This window comes from Paroedura picta, chromosome 14, assembly GCF_049243985.1.
Source record: "Paroedura picta isolate Pp20150507F chromosome 14, Ppicta_v3.0, whole genome shotgun sequence".
Classification (NCBI taxonomy): Eukaryota; Metazoa; Chordata; class Lepidosauria; order Squamata; family Gekkonidae; genus Paroedura; species Paroedura picta.
Genome location: NC_135382.1, coordinates 6,727,083 through 6,745,020, shown reverse-complemented (window position 1 = coordinate 6,745,020; position 17,938 = coordinate 6,727,083). Strand labels below are relative to the sequence as shown.

Here is a 17,938-nt window from a genome sequence, read left to right as displayed (position 1 = left end):
TCTCCATCATCCATGCCAGGTCCACATTGTTAGCTGCAAAGTAATCTAGCAGAGTGTGGGTTTTGTTCTTGATCAACCTGGTGTTGCACAACATCAGTGTCGGAGGTGGGTTATACACCCTTGCTTCCTCCCTAGTAATCTGAGGGATGGGGCAGAGGCGGGAAAGTACCCAAGCTTGTCTGTATCTCGGGTCTTTTGTCTTTTCCCACCTTTTCCAACCGTTATCTCTGCCTCTTCCCCTCAGTATCAGGATCCTTAGCTTCATTGGCCCCCTTGATGTCATCACTCCCTCCGTTTTAATTGATGTGTGTGTTGGGTGAGATGAGTCCATATTTGTTCTGGTTTGTTGGTCTATAGATTCACATGGGTCTCAGTAGGTGCCTAGTTTGTTTAGTGGTTAATTTTTCTAGAATTCCCTCAGACCCTGGTTCTGTCTTTTGGGGATGCTGTCTTTTGTGTTTGGTGAGGGTGTTTGTTTTTGAAGGGATAGTCCTGATTGCTTAGAGTCTCTCAGGGCTTCCCATTCCAGTTGTGTGTGTGTGTGGTTTGTTCTGGGGGCTTGGTTCTGGAGGGGTGGCCATGATCACTAGTGGCATCTTGTGGTTGCTCAGTCCAGGTGTGTGATGTGTGGGAGTTGGTTCATGTTCTGTTTTTGAAGAGGGATCTTATTTGGGTATCCATGAGGGATTGAATTGAGAAGAGTTGATTGGGTAGGAATAAGCATAGGATTAGATTGGTTGGGTCAGTGGGGACTGGCCAGGTTGGATAAGGAGGTAATCAGAATTGGAATTGGTTGGGTAGGTGGGTTAATTAATTAGGACAGGACATCTCAAAGCTAAGAGTGTTTTTTTCTTTGCAACCAGCAATGCCAGAGACCAAATGCCTATAAATAATGTATTCCAGCTTAGTAGTAAATTTAGAATATTCTGAGGATATAGCGATTTGATTCATGGGTTTTTTAGATTTGTTTTTAAGGAGGCAATCCCTAGGGATTGTATTTGCCCTGTCTAGCTGACTTGATAAGGTCAACTTGGTAACCCCTTCCAAAAAGTAGACTCAAGAAAATCTGCTGATCCAAGAAGCGGACTCAAGAAAATCTGCTGATTGATTATAAGATTCCTGGCTGGTATTAATTCTTTTGGCCAAAAGATAAGTTCCTTTTAAGATGTGGTGGATGATTTAAAATTGAAAAGATTATTCCTGTCAGTAGGTTTACAACAACAGGAGTTAAGCAGGCTTCTTCTGAAAGTGAAACAAGAGTATCTAAGAAAAAAATTTGTTTGGAATCAATATTACCTGTAAATTTGATGGTAGGATGTTGTTCATTTAGCCAGTTGACAAAAGTCTCAATGGCAGTACCATCTTTAAAAATAAGAAAAATATAATCTAAGGAGCATGCATACAAATGACACAATGGTAATATGGATTAATCACAGCATTATACAGCTGTGTACTACTCCTAACATAAATAGGTTTGCTACTACGGACACGATTGGGCTGCCCATCACAAGACCAACAGTTTGTAAATATAATTGTTCATAAAATTGAAAAATATTATTTTTGGTCATCATATTAAAGATATCCAATAGAAAATGTGTGGGAGGTTTATTAGATGTTCTATTAGTCAAGTAATTTTCCACTGCTAATTGTGCTTCCTCATCTAGAATGTTGGTGTATAGAGCGCCCATATCTAATGTTACCAGAATCAATCTAACAGGCACGTCCAAATTTTCAATATGAATAAAATGGGTTGAGTCCTTTAGGAACAGATGGTATATGTGGCAAAAGTTTTTAAGGAGAAAAGTCCAGAAATTTAGCCAAAGGCTCTAATATAGAATTTTTGCCAGCAACAATAGGTCTCCCTGGGACTTGCTGTACATTTTTGGGAATCTTTGGCAATATATAGAAATAGGGTATAGAGGAAAATTTATTATCCAAAATATTAGCCTTCTGGTCCCACCTGAAGGTTGGCAACCTTACCCATGGATCCCTCAGATATTTACTCCAGAATGGACAGGTGCAGAAGATTGCATTTTATTATTATTATTATTGGATTTATTACCCGCCACTCCCTTGCGGCTCGTGGCGGGTTACAACAGTATAAAACCCCATAAAATACATTAAAATCCCATTGACACATCTGCAATTAATAAGCTACCTGGCAAGAGCGGCTAATCGACTACCCATTCCCCCACTAGCGGGTGGAGAGGGGATACTGATAGTACCCGTCTCTTTAATCCCAATCCTCAGGTCCCGGGGGGGCATAGATGTTAAGCCTGGTCTCAACCGTAAACCTGGCGGAAGAGCTCCGTCTTGCAAGCCCTGCGGAACGATGGAAGGTCCCGCAGGGCCCGCAGCTCTCCCGGGAGCTCATTCCACCAGACGGGGGCCAGGACCGAAAAGGCCCTGGCCCTGGTCGAGGCCAGGTGTGCTTCCCTAGGGCCGGGAACGACCAACAGATTTTCTCCCGCAGAACGTAAAGCTCTGCGGGGGGCATAGGGCGATAAGCGGTCCCTCAGGTATGTGGGTCCCAACTCGCGTAAAGCCTTGAAGGTTAAAACCAAAACCTTGAACCGGATCCGGGCAGCAATCGGCAACCAGTGCAGCTGCCTCAGCACTGGCTGGATATGGGCCCTCCAAGGTGTACCAGTTAGGACCCTAGCAGCTGCATTCTGCACTAGCTGAAGTTTCCGGATCAAGGACAAGGGAAGGCCCGCATAGAGCGAGTTACAGAAATCTATTCTGGAGGTGACCGTTGCATGGATCACCATGGCCAGGTGTTCGGGGGACAGGTAGGGCGCTAGTAGTTGGGCTTGGCGAAGTTGGAAAAATGCCTGGCCTGCTACTCTTTTGATCTGTGCCTCCAAAGTCAGGGAGGCATCGATGATCACACCCAAGTTCCTGGCCTGGGACGCGATGGTAAGATGCGCCCCTCCCAGGGTGGGCAAGCGCGCTTCCTGTTCCCGCCCCCTACGTCCCAGCCACAAGACCTCCGTCTTGGAGGGGTTGAGTTTCAGGCGTCTCTGCTTGAACCATTCTGTCACCGCTTCCAAACATCTGGCAAATGGTTCCGGGAGAGAGTTCGGGTGACCGTCCATGAGGAGATAGAGCTGGGTGTCATCAGCGTACTGGTGGCAACCCAGTCCAAAACTCCGCACCAGCTGGGCCAGAGGGCGCATAAAAATGTTAAATAATGTGGGGGAGAGGACCGCGCCCTGTGGGACTCCACATGGAAGTCTGTAGGAGCGCGAGAGCTCATCCCCCACTGCTACCCTCTGGGTCCGGTCCTGGAGAAAGGAGCGTATCCAGCGTAAAGCTGTGCCCCATATACCCGTTTTGGCGAGGCGGTGGACCAGCAATTCGTGGTCCACGGTGTCAAAAGCGGCCGACAGGTCCAGAAGAACCAGCACTGCCGACCCGCCCCTATCCAGCTGGCGGCGGAGATCTTCCAACAGGGCGACCAGCGCCGTCTCCACCCCGTGGCCAGGTTGGAAGCCAGACTGATATGGATCGAGTGCCGAAGTTTCTTCCAAGAATGCCAGGAGCTGGTCTGTCACGGCCCTTTCAACCACCTTGCCCAGGAACGCCAAGTGCGATACCGGGCGGTAGCTGTCTGGGTCCCGCGGATCCAGCATAGATCTTTTCAGGAGAGGGCGAATCACTGCCTCCTTCAGCTGCTCAGGGAACTCCCTGGAATCCAGGGAGAGATTGACAATATCCCTGAGCTGGCCTCCTTCTTCTGGCCACCTCCCTTGAGGAGCCATGACGGACAGGAGTCGAGGGGGCACGTGGTCGCCCTGACCGAACCTAGCAGCTCGTCCACTTTGGGTAAGGAGAGCCGTCTGAAGCCATCGAACATCACCTCCAAAGGCGGCCAATGGGTCTCCAGTTCGTTTACTGTATTAACTATGGCGGGAAGAGCGCGGCGGAGCGACGAGACTTTGTCCGCAAAATGGCTCATTAAAGCCTCACAGCCTAGTTCTAATTTCCTACTATTTTGGCGCCCCTCAAGGGCGGTAAGGGATCTAACTGTCCTAAATAGTTGGGCCGGGCGAGAGCTTGCGGACGCGATTTCCGCGGCAAAAAATTCCCGTTTTGCCACTTTCACCGCCATCTCATACGCCCTCATAAGCGTGCGATGAGATGTTCTCGTAACTTCGTTGCAAGTCCTCCGCCACACTCGCTCCAGTCGTCTCGCTTCCCTTTTTCTCTCCCGAAGCTCCCTGGTATTCCAGGGTGCCCGTTTGAGTCGAGGACAGAGAAGACGTTTAGGGGCAATCTCATCTATAGCAGCCGATAGGCTGGACTGCCAGTCCGCCACCTGGGCCGCCAGTGTGTCGCCAGGAGGCATCGGGTCCCGCAGAGCATTCCAGAATCCAATTGGATCCATGAGTCTCCGTGGGCGGGCTAAAATACGCCCGCCGCCCAACTGGGTGGGGTGGCATCCTGAGCCGGGCCCGCAGGGCATAGTGGTCTGACCACAGCACAGCCAAAGCTGTATCCAGATCCACTTCTATCCCAGCGCCGAAAATCAAGTCGAGTGTGTGTCCGGCGTGATGGGTGGGCCCAGCAACAAATTGCGAAAGTCCTAGTGTCGCCATGGATGACACCAGGTCTCCGCCATGGACTGGAGAGGGTGCGTCCGCGTGGACATTGAAGTCACCCAGGATCAGAAGCCTGGGGTACTGCAACACCCAGGCAGCCGCTGCCTCCAGCAGGCAGGGCAGGACATCTGGCGGCACGTTGGGCGGGTGGTATACCAACCAGATAGCCAGACTCTCAACCGAGTCCCATCCAATACCGACACGCTCCACCCCCTCGATTTCCGGTGCCGGGAGAGCCCTGTGGATGAGAACCTCCCGGACCACAATAGCCATCGCCCCTCCCCTTTTATGGGTCCGGGATTGGTGGAGGACCGAGTAACCTGGTGCGGCTATTTCTCTCAGAGCCACTGTCTCGCCTTCCCTCACCCAGGTCTCGGTCACGCAAGCAAGGTCCGCCTTCGACTCTGCGATAAAATGTTGCAGAGTCGAGGCTTTGTTCTTAATCGACCTTGCATTGCACAAGTCCAATGTCGGATCCTGTACCCTAGCCTCCACCCTCACATTCCTGGGGATGGGCCGGAGGTTAGAAGGGGATTGAGAATCCCAGGGCGCCGACCGTGTCTCCACAACCGGGCCCTATACAGGACACCAGTGCTCCCACCCCTTCTCTTGTCCAACCTCCTCCCCTCGCTATAACGCCCCTGGCCCATGATTGTTGAGATCCCGGCCCCAGCATAACCCCCCCCCTCTGTTTGGGCCTCCCTCTCCATACCCCTTGCTCCCAGAGAGATAACCAGTTAATCTCCTATCAACATTGTATTAGTGTCACATTTCTGAGCTGTCCATATAATAGCCTTTTTGTCAATATATTTGTTTAGCTCCAAATTAAATTACTGTTAGCTGAAAAAAGGCAAAGTGGATGTGAGTAGAATTTTTATTAGTGAAGAGGAAGCTATTGAAAGTTTAAAAATTGGTGCTAAATTGGCTCAGCAACTTTTCTGCACTTTCTTTTGATGCATTTTGATGCACTCGCTTGTTGAGAGAAAATTACCTTCCTATTTCTTCTTAATTGTGCAATGGTTATGTTTCAGAATGTCAGAGAACATATTAAGATCTGAATTGTCCTCTGCTATGCAAATCATTTTGGCTCATCCCATATAGGTGTGCTTACGTTGTCATTCATTTTGCAACGGAGGGATTACACACACACTCACACACAACACAAAGCCTTTAAATTTGACTTTGTTGCCATGTTTTCCAGAAGGTACATCATGAAGTAGCTAACTAAAAGACTTACTTGGTGAGTTGTCAGTTGTAGTACATAGAATCATAGAATCATTGGAGGTGGGCCGCGAAGGACCCCTTCCCCTCCCCGGCCCTTTACTTCATCCCCCCCCCCCCCCGGCACTTTACAACACACTTCGGGTATCATTGTCTCCCATCACTCCCAGATGGGACTATCTCGTTGCAGAGAAACAAGCTCAGGGTTCCCATTGATTTGTCATTGTCATGAGTTAAAATTTCCATGAAAATAAAATGTTCCTTATGTTCATTGTTGTGGCGTGACTGTATCTTATTTTGAAGGGATGTTTAAACATTACCATAGCGATCAGAGAGCGTTAGGGCAGTGGTTGAGAGTAGAGGAGTAAACTACCCCCCCACACCGGGCCTCAGTAAAACTGTCAAGCGTTGAGTGGTCCCCGGTGATAAAAAGTTTGGGGACCACTGCTCTATATGGCACCCTTTTAAATACTTGAAGAATTTAAATTTAATTGGCTGCATGGCCCCACAGCTCTCAGCAGTCGCGGGGGTGGGAATGTTGGCTGTGCGGGCCCTTACTGTGTAGGCAGAGTCCAGGAGGTGTGCAGGAACCACGGACAGAAGTGAGCTCAGTGGCGACAGTCCTGCTGGCAGCGGGGCAAGAAGTGAAGGTGGCCAATGGTCCCAGGTGGGTGGGGGAGTGGGACTGTTTAGAAGTGCAGGCAGTCGGCCGATGGACCCCTCACCCGACTGGCTGGAATTCTTGTCCGTCTGGATGAGGGGCTAATCAGTGCCTTCCGACTGGCCCTGCCCCTTTCTCCTCCCACTTAGGACTTAACCAGTTATTTATACTGCTTCCAGTGTTTTACAGATACCAGCCGCTCAGGCTTAATCCTGAAAAAACTCATTATCACTTTCACCAGGTAGCTGATGTCTAGCCATAAGGTGAGCACTTCTTGTTTTAGCCTGCAGTTCTGCTCTAAAGAACCTTCCCTTTGCAGATCAACCTGGAGGGCGAGAAAAAGGCAAAGTTAGTATGGTGTAATGGTTAATAGTGGCAACCTCTAATCTGGAGAACCAGGTTTTATTCCTCTTTCCTCCTCCATATCCAGCCAACAGAGTGATCTTGGACTAGTCACTGTTTTCTCGGAGCTCTCTCAGCTCCACCTCCCACACAGGAGGAGCCAGAAATAATGTTTTCCCGTCTCTTTAAGGCTCCTTAGGTACCACACCAGGTAACCATTTTTCAGAGGGAATTCCAGAGCTGAGGCTCCATGACAGTCTCTCTGCCTTTGGCTGCCGCTCATCTGGCCTCCGATAATGAGATTTCTGCAGAAGATCCTTACTAGCAGGCAAATTTGTACTGGAGTTGACCATCCTTCAAATCCCTTGGCCAACACTTGGCCAGAATTGTGCCTGGAGACAAGTTTGGCAGCCAGAGGTGTTGTGGTATAGTGGTTAGAGAACTGGACGAACATCTGGGAGAGCAGGATTTGAATTCCCACTTTGCCGTGGAAGCTTGCTGGGTAGAATCATAGAATCATGGAATCATAGAATCATAGAGTTGGAAGGGGCCATACAGGCCATCTAGTCCAACTCCCTGCTCAACGCAGGATCAGCCCGAAGCATCCTAAAGCATCCAAGAAAAGTGTGTATCCAACCTTTGCTTGAAGACTGCCAGTGAGGGGGAGCTCACCACCTCCTTAGGCAACCTATTCCACTGCTGAACTATTCTGACTGTGAAATTTTTTTTCCTGATATCTAGCCTATATCGTTGTACTTGTAGTTTAACTACAAGTACTGCAGGGTAGTCACATACTCTCTTCTGAATTACCTCACAGGCTTGTTGTGAGGAGAAGATGATACATTCTGCTTTGGGGGAAAGGAATGAATGAATGAATGAATGAATGAATGAATGAATGAATGAATAAATAAATAAATAAATAAATAAATACATAGTAGTGACTAGCCACCAAAAACATTAATGCTTGTTTTTACCACCATCTTCTAGCCATTTGTACCCTTGAAACAGCTGCTGTATTTATTAGTGATATAAAGTTTTAGAGAGCCATTAAAAATTTTTTTTCTCAACATATTCGTCGTTCATGTAACTTGCCATGAAACAAAGGACATCTCAAGCTTGATGGCACCTAAAAAATTAATTTGATACAAATGGGGGGATTTTAATTTCTTTTTTATGAAAATGTTTTCAAAGTGAGTGTATAGGACATGAAATTAAAAGATGATTTTTTATGACATCACCCCAAATTGAAATATACTTGCTTTTAGCTAACCAAGTAAATTGAATTTTAAAACCGACTTGGCTGGTTGCTGGGCAGGATCAAGGGGGCTTCAGTGTGCAGGCAGTCTTAGCAGGGTGGTAGTAGAGGCAACCATGAGTGTTCTCTGCCCAAATGGCAGCTGTGTTGTCCCTGCCTCTGCTGCTGTTACTCCAGAGAGTCATTTCTTTACATGTTTGTGCAGCCCTTCTATTTTGAGCGCCCTGCCACACTGAAAACACACCCTGCAATTTCCGAGTCTTTGAACTCCTGAAATGGATCTTGGCAGAGCTTTACAACAATGTAGGGTTCGCTTCTGTTGCTGTAATCAGTCTCTGTACCATTATGAAAACATGAACTAGATGAACCTGTGCTTTGGGGAAGGCTCTAAGCAATCTTAAGACAACATTTTCTGCTGTTTTTACACATTTCCTGTTTTTATTTTTGGATGCGAGTCACATGGTTGAGTTCAGAGCACTGCCGGCTCAGTGCCCAACTATCTGAGACATGACACACAAAGGGTGCTGGGTTCCTCTGATGTGACCTGTGAGGCTGGATTTAGTTTTGCAAGAATGATGTAGGGAGAGGAGGTTGTTTTCCTGAGGAGGGCCAAATAGGGTCCTTCTCTGGCCATTTGAGCTTGGAAAAATGGTGCGGGTAGAAGGTGGAAGTCCAGGCCCTCAGCATGTTCACAAGCCTAATCTGTCTCCACTGTACTTGAGGACATGAGTTTCCTGATGTTACGTCTCACATGAGTCACATGTAACTGAGCTTCCAGTTTAACCTCAGGCCAAAGCACAACATGGAGTATCCAAACTGTGGTTTATGCTAACAACAGGCAAACCATATTTTTCACAGCTTGCAGGGACGGAGGGGGAAATGGCTGCCTCCTACCCCCGCTCCTAAAGTCCCGTGACTGCCTCTGCAGTGCTCCGTGGAGCTCTCACACCTCACAGGGATGGAGGGGGAAATGGCCCCCACCTTTCCCCATCCGAAAGCTCCATGGCTGCCTCCGCAGCACTCTGCGGGGCTCTCACACCTCGCAGGGTTGGAGGGGGAAGTAGCCACCGCCTCCCCCCACTCCCAAAGCCCCGTGGCTGCCTCTGCAGTGCTGCGTGGGGCTATCATACCTCGCAGGGGTGAGGGTGGGGAATGGCTGCCACCTCCCCCCTGCTCCCAAAGCCCTGTGGCTGCCTCCACAGTGCTCAATGGGACTCTTCACATGTAGCAGGGATGGAGGGGGGAATGGTCGCCTCCTCCCCCCCTCCCAAATCCCACACCTGCCTCCGTACCATCACGTGGGGCTCTGCAGATGGCCGAACATGTAGTGGAGAATGGCAGCTTCCTTCCCTCCCCCAACATCCCGCGGCCAATGGTGCGCTCTTTGCGCTACCTCTGCTGCTGGGAGGTCTGCAGCACCAGCTTGGTCTGTGGGGGACCATTGTATTTTGCACACAACAGGCTTATCTGCTAGTATAATATAATGTACTAGTAAGCAAGCCCGCTGCAGGGAAATGCAGCGGGCGCTAGGACTCACCGGCGGCGGGCTGGTCGGCGTCGGCGTCGGTGGCGGCGGCGGCAGCAGGCTTTTTTAGGCAGCAGGCAGGCAGGCTCCCTCAGGCGGCGGCCTGACGCGGCGAGAGGCGCTTCGCGCCTCTCGCCGCGTCAGGCCAGGAGCAACTGCGAGTCAGGCCAGGAGCAACTGCGAGTCAGGCCAGGAGCAACTGCGTCAGGCCAGGAGCAACTGCGAGCCGCGCTGCGCCTGCCGATTGGTCCCTCCGATTGTCTGTCGTGAGGAAGGGTCCAACCCGGACCCTTCCTCATCACGGACAAAGCCCACCTCAAGGGGGCTTAACGAATTATTTAGACCGTGGCGCCCGTGGCGCCACGGGCTGTTTAAAGATATTGGTACAAATTCAATAGATTCCCTGCCTCCCTGGATTGCAGCATGACTGAATTTATTATTTATTTATTATTTGACTAGAGGCAAACCCCGTTGTATTCAGGAATACAACGGACGCTAGAGCTTGGAGGTGAGAAGAGGAAGTGGAGGAGTTGTCCAGTCTGTAAGGGCATGGGGTGGAATATGTGTGTGTTGTGTGAGAGGTTGTGGTGGCATGGTGGCAAATGAGGCCATGGGTGTCAAGAACCTGTGGTGTGGAATGTTCGTTGAGTGTGGGACAGGACTGACCTTTGGGAATTGTGGCATAGTGGTTACAGATGAGCTTTCCAGAGCCATGTCTTCAGATATGTGAAGGGAAAATCAGACTGGAGACTTCTTAGGGGGAGATTACATGGTAACCAATTCCACTTCTGCCTTCAACATCATTTCCCTTCTTGTGTGAATTAGGTCACAGACACCAAAATGTCCCCCTGCCCTAATCTACATGGGGTAGCCACAATACACAGGTGTTTCTGGTGTTGTGTATGCGAAACAGCAGAGGGCTGAGCTTGAGGTCTGAGGCAGGCTTCAAACTGCCCCGAGGAACAGCCAATGAGCTGCCAGGTTTCCGACCACAGGAACCAATGAGTTTAAACGATGAACGTACTGCTGAGCCTATAGGGCTCAGCCACAGGAACTTCCTTTGTTGTATATATGTATATAGGTTGGGCTTTGCCTGGGGGGTAGTCAGTCTTGCTGTAGCTACCTTCAACATGCACTCACTCCTGGGAACAATAAAGATCCTTTTGTTACAAGACCACATGGCGTTTCCTTCCTAACGAATACACCTATTTAACATCCACCCTGCTCCTTTTGTCTCCATATTTTTACTGTTGATAAAGTGTTATGTGCCCATGTCAGGATCTGTTGCTCTGACTCCTGCCATGATTTGTATTTGACTTCTGTGACTCCATCTTGGACTTGTGTGCTGATTTGAGAACCTTTGTGTAACCCTGAGCTGTCTGCTTTGCTTAGCCATGATTTAGACTCTGTGCATATTTCTGTAACTATGTTATCTGTAGGAGAGGAACTGCTTCTAACACCCAAGGCTGAGATGGCCTGGCTATCATTTGGATAGGCTCCCAGACTGGCACCTGTGGTAGGGGGGGGGCTCCTACTCCCTGCGAACTGTGCAACTTTGGGCGGGAAAGGGAAAGTGAAAAAGTGCTTGTTTGACTTGTATCGAACAGAATCGACTATGAACGTTGAGATATGCTGATCTGCTATAATAAAGCCCAATAAAACTTTCTATTAATCCAGAAGCAAGTTGTCTGTCTGTCCTTGACAGTTAGTCACCAGGATTGGCCAGGATTCTCCCGTTATTCTTCTACTTCGATATGTTTGACCAGGACGGGGATGCCCGACCTGACATACAGATGGTGGCCGTTGCGGTGGGGACCCAAGCTGGTACCGGGATGGGAACTACCACAGGAGCAGTGGCCAATGGTGGCCTTGGCGAAGGCAACCCCTTGGGGGCCCGTTCCCGGACATCTCTCCTGACTGACAGCCGTTCAGGGGTGGCTCGGGCTCTGGAGAGTCTGGGCCTGGATTACTACCTGGAGAGGCACGTCACCAATCGTCAGAGACGAAGTATGATGACCGTCGCAGTATGGCCTGGGGCCATGAGATGCAGTGTGGGGGTCCTGACCAGGAGATGGCCCTTCATCTGGAGACCATGGAACTGCGGGACTGGATGGACCGCATGAAAATTGGCTGGAGGCCGTGGCAGATGAGGCAGACAAGGAGGACGTGCAGAGAGAGTCCTGATTCTTCCTGGAAGAATTGGAACATCCCATGCTGCAGCGCGAAACTGCAGAGGCTGTGGTGGTGGCAAGGGTCCGGGTGCACGAGAGGACCACGGTGGCAGGAGCAGCCCAAGCTCAAGCAGCGCCAGCTGAACTCCCGGTGGGAGCTGTGGTGCCCAGTCAACCGCTGGCCCCGATCCAGCCAGCAGCGCCCGCGGCGCCTCAGGGGCTCAACTGCGTTGGCATTTCTGCACCCACTTCAACGGAGAGCCGGATGAATTCCACAGGTTCCTGATCCAGCTTCAAGACTTCATGGTGGAGTACAGCCATACTTTCAGAGATGATGCCATCTCGGGTGCGGTTTTCGGGGAAACTGCATGGAAGGCGAGGCGGCCAAGTGGTTCATCAGCCTCTACAAGTATTCCCCCAAGTTTGGAATTATGACCACTTTGTGCGCTGCATGAGGGAGCGTTTTGAAGACGCCTTCGAGGTGGACACCGCGGTCGAGAGCCTGACGAATCTCAAGCAAGGATCTATGGCAGTGGCTCAATACACTCGAGAGTTCAAGAAGCTGGTGGCTTTGAACCCAAACTGGCTGGAGACGCAGCGGATCCAGGCATTCCGGAAGGGACTGCGCAAGGATTTGGTGAGAAAGTGCCTGAACCTGTACGACCCTGAGACGGTGATGTGCTGGGTGCGCCTGGCAGGAGAAGTTGAGAAATGAATGCGGCTGGCTGCCCAACTGGATAAGGGCTAGCTGAAGAATGGGAAGAAGGGGAATGCCCCGAAGAAGAGCATGGCCCCGAAGGCGTCCACTCCCAATGACATGGAACGATCCAAGTGTCGAGAGTAAAGGCTGTGCCTGGGTTGTGGTGGCCAAGGGCATTTCCTGGCCAACTGCCCCTCCATGAAGTCCAAGGCAACGGCAAGTGAACCAGTGAAGCCCACAGGAAAGACCCCAGGGAAAACCGCTACAGTGTCCCCCAAGGGAGCAACCCCAGGGAAGAAAACGGTGAAGGCCCTGCTGAATCCTCTGCTGGAGCCTCTGGATTCTTCAGATGTGGCACCTGCTTCTGGGAGCGGCATCAAGGAGGAGAGCAACGTTTCTGAGCTGTCGGGAAATGAGTAAGACCTGCCTTGAGACAGCCCCAGTGACAGGTCAGAGGCAGGGGCAAGCAGTCCCTAAGGCAAAACTGTATTCCATGAGTTCCCGGGAGATGGGCGAATTGCAGGCATTTTTGGACAAAACCTAGCCCGGGGCTTCATTCGCCCCACGACCTCACCAATGGCGGCACCAGTGCTGTTTGTAAAAAAGAAAGATGGATCCCTGTGGCCGTGCACAGATTGTAGAGGGTTAAATGGCATGTCCACATCAAATGCCTATTCCCTTCCGTTGATCAAAGACTTATTAAGCCATTTAGAGAAGGGGCGAATTTACACCAAACTGGATCTAAGACAGGCATACTATCGAGTATGGATTAAGACGCGAGTATCTGACTGCTTTTACCCCCCCCCCCCCCGGGCCAGTTGGCATATGCTGTCATGCCGTTCGGTTTGACCGGTGCTCCCGTCATGTTCATGCATTTAATCAATGCATGATTAATTGTATAAAGGGGCCTTGGTGTAGCTAGATGACATACTTTTATATTCTGAATCTTTGAAGGAACATGTTAAATTGGTGAGGGAAGTGTTAAGGCGATTGCTGGAAAACCACCTCTATGTAGAAGTGTGAATTTCACAAAACATGTTTAGACTTCCTGGGGTATCGAGTGTCGCCTGACGGCATAAAAATGGACCCTGGTGAAGTGAAGGATTTATTGGCACGGGAACCCCCCAGAACCTGTAAACAATTGCAAAGTTTTTTAGGGTTCGCCAATTTTTATAGAACATTCATCCCAAACTTTGGGCGAACTGCAGGCTCTGCCACTCACTGACTTACTGCCACTCACTGACTTACTGAAAATGAAGGAAAGGGATCCCAAATTGGCTAGACTCTGCTATGGTGAACTGAGGCTTGCCAAAAGGCGTTTGAAGGGCTCAAGAAACTATTCACTACTGAGCCCGTCTTGGCCCACGTAGACCCGGCAAAGAAATTTATAGTCCAAGTAGATTCTTCGGACGTAGCTATGGGCGCAGTAATTTTACAGGGTGGCGATGATGGTCATTTGCATCCAGTGGCTTATATTTTGAAAAGGTTTTCCAGGCCCGAAAAGAACTGGGCCATTTGGGAAAAGGAGGCTGCAGCCGTAAAATTGGCTCTGGCTTCTTACATACATAATACATACATACATAAGACTTTATTGTTTCCAGCCATAGGCCATTACAATGCGATCAATATCATATCAGTTGATATAAAAACAGTAAAAGAATTAGAACAATACATGCGGTAGTCCATAGATAATAAAAGACAATAAGAATTCAGGTGGCATAAATTTGGCTCGAATTTTCCTTGCTGCTAATGCAAATAGTGAAACATTATAATGCAAATAGTGAAACATTATAACTAATTAGGGGGTTGGTATCCGATAATAGAGCCTCTTGTGGCGCAGAGTGGTAAGGCAGTTGTCTGACAGCTTTGCCCATAAGGCTGGGAGTTCAATCCCAGCAGCCGGCTCAAGGTTGACTCAGCCTTCCATCCTTCCGAGGTCGGTAAAATGAGTACCCAGCTTGCTGGGGGGTAAACGGTAATGACTGGGGAAGGCACTGGCAAACCACCCCGTATTGAGTCTGCCAAGAAAACGCTAGAGGGCATCACCCCAAGGGTCAGACATGACTCGGTGCTTGCACAGGGGATACCTTTACCTTTACCTTATCCGATAATAAAAAGACTATTTTGTCCAAATTCACAGGGAAGTTCTGGCCACTCAAACATCCCTCAATATATTTGGTTCTTGGCTCCAAGTATAGTAGGCAATCCAAAACATAATGATAAAGGTCTTCAACAGCAGGTTCTCCACAAATACATAGGCGAAGGGCAAAAGGTACACCGGAAAAATGGCCTGAGAGTAGGCGTAAGCATAAATGAGCAAATGAGAGTAAGCGTAAATGAGCAAACGGCATTCGAAGTTTTTGTACAGAAATGGTTACTAAATAGTCTGATCTGAGATGGACTGTTTTAAATAGTTTAAACAAAGAAGAAAAGTTAGGTTTTATTATTGTTTGTCTATCCAGTATGGCATCAGTATTAAAGATCCAATCTCTCAGATTAGACCCATCAATTTATGCTCTTAATAAATCATCTGAGATGGAATACCGTGATTGTATTTTATCATAACTGGCAAGTCAGAAAGGATTCAAGGTTAGTCCAAAACATTGCTTGAATATTAAATTGGTAGTGTTTTTCCTATGTTTTGCCCCAAATCTCAACAAAGCTAAGTGGACTCGAGCTCTGATCGATGGAAGTCCTAACTCTGCACGCATATGTGTGGCAGGAGTTCCTTTAGATAAGGCCAAAATATGTCTAAGGAAGTGATTCTGAATCGCTTCCGAACTGGAAATCACACGATCCCTCCATCCCTAGACTTCGATAACATAAAGGAGATGGGGGAAGGCCTTGGCTACGAATAGTTTTATTGCTGGATCAATAAGAAATCCTCCCTTAGATGCATAGAATCTTAGTATGGCCCCAATTATTTTAAGAGTGGAGGCCAGCCATTGCAGCGCAGTCCCCCTAATTCCGGTCCTGGCGAGGCGGTGAACCTATAGCTCGTGGTTGACCACATCAAATGCGGCCGACAGATCTAGTAACACGAGAATGGCAGACCCGCCTCAATCCAGCTGGCTTTGGATATCATCTGTCAGAGCGACTAGCGTGGTCTCCACCCTATGGCCAGGACGGAAACCAGACTGGTATGGGTCAAGGGCCGAAGTTTCCTCCAAGAAAACTAGGAGCTGATCTGCTGTGGCCCACTCTAATACCTTCCCGAGAAACGCAAGATGCGAGACAGGGTGGTAGCTGGCAGGGTCTCGCCTGTCCAGCGATGATTTTTTCAGCAGAGGGCGAACCATGGCTTCCTTAAGCCCCCTGGGGAACTCTCCAGATGTCAAAGAGAGGTTGATAATCTCCCTCAGGGGGCCTCCTATCCGTTGGTCGCCCTGTTTAAGCAACCAAGACGGACAGGGATCCAATGGGCACATGGTAGCCCTCACTGATCCTAGTAACTTGTCCACTTTGGTTAAAGAGAGCCACCTAAAGCCATCAAACACTAACCCCCTTAGCGACCACGGAGCTTCCAGTTCACTAACTGTATCAATAGTGGCAGGTAGGTCGCGGCGGAGTGATAGAACCTTATCCGCAAAATAGCTTGAAAATGCCACAGAGCTCAGATCCAATTCCCTTAATTTTGGGCGCCCTTCTTCGAGGGCGGTGACCTAATCACTCTAAACAGTTGTGCCGGGTGAGAGCTTGCGGATGCGATTTCCACGGCGTAGAAGTCTCGTTTCCCATTTTCACCGTGTTCTCATATGCCTTCATAAGCGTGCGATGAGTTGTCCTTGTCACTTTGTCGCGAGTCTTCCTCCACACTCGCTCAAGCTGTCTTACTTCCTTCTTCCTCTCCCCGAGCTCCTGGGAAAACCACGGAGCCTGTTTGAGGCGAAGGCAGAGAGGGCGCCTAGGAGCAATCTCGTCGATAGTGGCCGTCCGGCGGGACTGCTAGTCCTCCACCAAGGCTGACAACGAGTTGCCGGAGGGCACAGGGTCCCGCAGGGCATTCAGGAATCTCTGGGACTCCATAAGTCTCCATGGGCGGACCAAAGTATGTCCAGCACCCAAACGGGGAGGGGGTGGCATCTTAAGTCGAACCTTCAGGGCATGGTGGTCTGACCATGGAACGATGTTATTCGCCACCAGATCTACCACTACTCCTGTGCCAAAGATCAAATCGAGGGTGTGACCAGCCTGATGAGTGGGACCAGCAACAAATTGTGAGAACCCCAGTTTCTCCATGGCAGACAACAGGTCCAGCCCATATCCTGAAGGCGGCGCATCCGCATGGACGTTGAAGTCCCCCAGGACCAGAAGTCTTGGGTACTGCAACGTCCAGCGGGGCAGTGGGTGCTCAGTACACCAACCAGATCCCCACTGTAGGCCGACACACTCAATCCCTGGGATCGAAGGCGCAGGGAGGGCCCTGAAGGAGAAGGACTCTCTGACCAAGACTGCCACCCCCCTCCCCTCCCATGGAGCCGGGGTTGATGTAGGACCGAAAAGCTGGGTGGCGTGAGTTCTTTCAAGGCGACTGTCTCGCCTTTGCGCACCCAGTTTTCGGTCACACAAGCCAGGTCCGCCTCATGCCTTGCAAAATATTCCTGCAAGGTAGAGGATTTGTTATTAATTGACCTGGCGTTGCATATGATCAACACCGGTTCCACCCTAGCCCTCTCCCCCACAAACCTGGTGATGGGACGGAGATTTGAAGGACAGCGTCCATATCGACCAGGCCAACGGCCGTGGAAATTCCATGGCCGAGGCCTTTGTGGACCTACGTACACCGCTGCCCCCCTATTATTGAATCTCCTCCCACCGCTTTGGTTGCCTTGGCCCAGAATCACTGGAATCCTAGTCCCGGGCTGGATCCCTGGCTCAGCATCCCGTCTCTCTTCCATAGACCTCATCTCGGTAGAGCAGCTCCTAGCTAGACTAATAACCCTAGCTGACTAAACTACCCTCCTACTCTCATCCCACCCCACCCCAAAAAGAAAAGAATCCCACCCTCAACCCACCCTTACTTACAGCTAGTACCCTCCAAGGGGAGTAGGGATTATGCTGAAGATCCAGCTGGGTCCTCCAGCTGCTCTCTTTCAGCTCTTCCCCCTCCCTATCTAACTATTTAAAACTTTAAAATCCCTCTCTGGCTAACAGTCCTGCAGGAGATGTTCTCTCTTCGGCCAGGAAGTGGTGCTGAGCGGCAATATCTTCCATTAGAATCATAGAATCAGAATCATAGAGTTGGAAGGGGCCATACAGGCCATCTAGTCCAACCCCTGCTCAACGCAGGATCATACCTAAGCATCTTAAAGCATCCAAGAAAAGTGTGTATCCAACCTTTGCTTGAAGACTGCCAGTGAGGGGGAGCTCAGCACCTCCTTAGGCAGCCTACTCCACTGCTGAACTACTCTGGATCCACTTGGTTTCCGAAATGCTCTGTGACACCCGATACCTCCTGG

General features: G+C 49.8%; 1 protein-coding gene across 2 annotated transcripts in view; it reads left to right on the top strand.

Annotated features, from left to right (window-relative positions):
* Window positions 1-17,938, top strand: part of SEMA5A (semaphorin 5A) — a 300,988-nt gene that overhangs the window by 47,063 nt on the left and 235,987 nt on the right. The gene's annotated exons all lie outside the window — the stretch shown is intronic.